Genomic DNA, 4059 nt, shown 5'->3' with positions numbered 1-4059 from the left:
TGCATCCCAAAGATTTTGAACGGTTGTATCTTCATTCTCATTAGTTTCCATGAATCTTTTTAATTCTTCCTTAATTTCCTGGTTGACCCTTTTATCTTTTAGCAGGATGGTCCTTAACCTCCATGTGTTTGAGGTCCTTCCAAACTTCTTGTTGTGATTTAGTTCTAATTTCAAGGCATTGTGGTCCGAGAATATGCAGGGGACAATCCCAATCTTTTGGTATCGGTTCAGACCCGATTTGTGACCCAATATGTGGTCTATTCTGGAGAAAGTTCCATGTGCGCTTGAGAAGAATGTGTATTCAGTTGAGTTTGGATGTAAAGTTCTGTAGATATCTGTGAAATCCATCTGGTCCAGTGTATCATTTAAAGCTCTCGTTTCTTTGGAGATGTTTTGCTTAGAAGACCTATCGAGTATAGAAAGAGCTAGATTGAAGTCACCAAGTATAAGTGTATTATTATCTAAGTATTTCTTCACTTTGGTTAATAATTGATTTATATATTTGGCAGCTCCCACATTCGGAGCATATATATTGAGGATTGTTAAGTCCTCTTGTTGAATAGATCCTTTAAGTATGATATAGTGTCCCTCTTCATCTCTCAGTACAGTCTTTGGGGTAAATTTTAGTTTATCTGATATAAGGATGGCTACCCCTGCTTTCTTTTGAGGACCATTCGAATGGTAAATGGTTCTCCAACCTTTTATTTTCAGGCTGTAGGTGTCCTTCTGTCTAAAATGAGTCTCTTGTAGACAGCAAATAGATGGGTCCTGCTTTTTTATCCAGTCTGAAACCCTGTGCCTTTTGATGGGGTCATTAAGCCCGTTCACATTCAGAGTTACTATTGACAGATATGAGTTTAGTGTCATCATGATATCTATTCAGTCTTTGTTTTTGTGGACTGTTCCACTGAACTTCTTCTTAAAGGGGAATTTTAAGAGGCCCCCTTAAAATTTCTTGCAGAGCTGGTTTGGAGGTCACATATTCTTTTAGTTGCTGCCTGTCTTGGAAGCTCTTTATCTCTCCTTCCATTTTGAATGAGAGCCTTGCTGGATAAAGTATTCTTGGTTGCATGTTCTTCTCATTTAGAACCCTGAATATATCCTGCCAGCCCTTTCTGGCCTGCCAGGTCTCTGTGGAGAGGTCTGCTGTTACCCTAATACTCCTCCCCATAAAAGTCAGGGATTTCTTGTCTCTTGCTGCTTTAAGGATCTTCTCCTTATCTTTGGAATTTGCAAGCTTCACAATTAAATGTCGAGGTGTTGAACGGTTTTTATTGATTTTAGGGGGGGATCTCTCTATTTCCTGGATCTGAATGCCTGTTTCCCTTCCCAGATTAGGAAAGTTTTCAGCTAGAATTTGTTCAAATACATATTCTGGCCCTCTGTCCCTTTCGGCGCCCTCGGGAACCCCAATTAAACGTAGGTTTTTCTTCCTCAGGCTGTCGTTTATTTCCCTTAATCTATCTTCATGGTCTTTTAATTGTTTGTCTCTTTTTTCCTCAGTTTCCCTCTTTGCTATCAACTTGTCTTCTAGGTCACTCACTCGTTCTTCCGCCTCGTTAACCCTCGTCGTTAGGACTTCTAGTTTGGATTGCATCTCATTCAATTGATTTTTAATTTCTGCCTGATTAGCTCTAAATTCTGCAGTCATGAAGTCTCTTGAGTCCTTTATACTTTTTTCTAGAGCCACCAGTAGCTGTATAATAGTGCTTCTGAATTGGCTTTCTGACATTGAATTGTAATCCAGATTTTGTAACTCTGTGGGAGAGAGGACTGTTTCTGATTCTTTCTTTTGAGGTGAGGTTTTCCTTCTAGTCATTTTGCTCAGTGCAGAGTGGCCAAAAGCAAGTTGTATTGGGAAAAAGAGAAAAAGAGAGGAGAGAAAGAAGGAAAGAAAAGAGAAAGAGAAAAAAAAAGGGGAAGAAAAAGAAAAAAAAAACGAAAAAAAAAAAAAAAGAAGAAAAAGAGAAAGAAAAAGAAAGGAGAAAAAAAAGGGGGTGGGGGAAGGAAACAAATCAAAAAGCAAAACAAAACAGAAACAAAAACAAAAACAAAAACAAACAAACAAAAAAAGAACCACCGGGGAGTATCTTCTGATTCTGTGTACTTTGAGTCCCTTGGCTTCTCCTGGAAGTTGTCCGTCTAGCTGGTGTTCTGGGGGAGGGGCCTGTTGTGCTGATTTTCAGGTGTTATCAGTTGGGGGAGCTGTTGTGCCCCTGCCTGGTGCAGGGCTCAGTGGGGGTTGTTTACCCCGTGAGGCCGCAGGAGGAACAGCCCCAGTGGTGGGGCAGCTCTGGAAACCGGATTCAGCTCCGGCAGGAACTCCGTCTGCAGGGCCTGGAGGCTCCGGGGCGGGGCCGCTGATGTGCTCAGCTGGGGCAGGAGCGTCCTTGCTGTCCTGGGCCCTCCCGGCCTCTGCCTGTCCCGGGGGAGGCGGGATCCTGGGCTGTGTCCCGGCGCCCTGTGCTCCGGAGCCTGCGCTGGTGGATTCGCGCTCCCGGGCCGCGCAACCCCCTCCGCGGAGCCGCCGCCCGAGCCCCTCCGAGCTGCTCCCGGGGCCGCGCAGCCCCCTCCGCGGAGCCGCCGCCCGAGCCCCTTCAGCTGCTCCGGGTCCCGCCGGGTCCCGCCGTGCGCGCTGCAGCCCTTAGGGAGCTCGGCGCACTCTCCTGGGCGCGCAGTTGCTGTTACTGTCCCCGGGAGCCCGAGGGCATCCCCGCCCTCCTGGGTCCTGCTCCAACTCCCCGCGAGCCCCTTTCCCCCGGGAAGGTCGGTGCAGCTCCTGCGTCTCCGGGACGGGGCTCTCCTGTCCTGGGGACACTCGCCCCGGCCTCAGCCCGGCTCCTCGTGGGCCCCTCCCCCTTGGAGGCCTTTGTTTCTTTACTTCTTTTTCCCCGTCTTCCTACCTTGATAGAAGCGCGAACTCTTCTCACTGCAGCATTCCAGCTGGTCTCTCTTTAAATCTCAGGCCGAATTCATAGATTTTCAGGATAATTTGAAGGTTTTCTAGGTAGTTTGGTGGAGACAGGTGATTTGGGGACCCTACTCTTCCGCCATCTTGCTCCTCCCCCCCCCAAAATAAAATATTTTAAAGAAAAATTGTACCATCACAGCCCTCAAGGGACTAATAGTGCTCCATCCACCAGTGGTGAGGGCCTTTCTGCCAGCCAGTCAGCAAGTAACCACCTTCAAAGTCCCGGTTCAGACTCCATCCCTTTGGACCATTCCTGATTTCAACTTTCCTGAATTAATTCTCCCAGGAACAGACTCTGTATTGGAGATTTATGTGCAAGAAATTTACTATAGAGTTCTTGTGGGAATAACACTTAGAAGGAGCGCAAGAAGCAGGGTTGGATTAAAAGAATCCATGTTAAAACGTGACATAGCTGCAAAAAAAAAAAAAAAAAAAAAAAGGCTCAGCTGATCCCACATGAGCTCTGGAGTGCTGAGAGGCCTTCAAGATGACCTACATGATGCATGGAGCCTGGGACACTGTGCCCTTATGTCAACTGACAAGTGGCTACAGTTGAGTCCTATGTAAGGAACATAAGTTTGGGTGAAGTAGCCAGAAGGCCAATGCCTGGGAAGAGACTCAGCTCTGAGACATCAGAGGCAATAGTCCTTGCAGCTGAGGGAATCAAGGCCTTTGTGTAGACAAGAGTTGGGGTTTCAAGGTTCATCATAACATCTACTGTACTACTTAGGCCACAGATCCTGGAAGACATGCAGGGAGTCACTGCTGTGGAAGTCTGTCCATCCAGGCGCCCTGCTCACATTCTGATAGGCAATTGACAACACAGTTTGTTTAGAGGAGTCACATCACAAGAACTGGCGACTGACTCAGATCATGACCTTTAGAATCGGAGGTAGGATCTCAATGCTGAGCCTACCACTAATGTTGAAATGGAGTCTGCTTTACTTGTAAATTGACAATCATCACACTTACCTCATCAAACAGATTTGAGGATTACAAATATGTTATATGACAAGCACAGCATTCAGCAAATGACAAGTACATGGCAAATGATGGATTATTATTATAATCTGTATTTTTACCTCTTG

The sequence above is a fragment of the Canis lupus genome, chromosome 14 (assembly GCF_048164855.1).
Source record: "Canis lupus baileyi chromosome 14, mCanLup2.hap1, whole genome shotgun sequence".
NCBI classification, from domain to species: Eukaryota; Metazoa; Chordata; class Mammalia; order Carnivora; family Canidae; genus Canis; species Canis lupus.
This window is presented reverse-complemented; position numbering follows the sequence as displayed.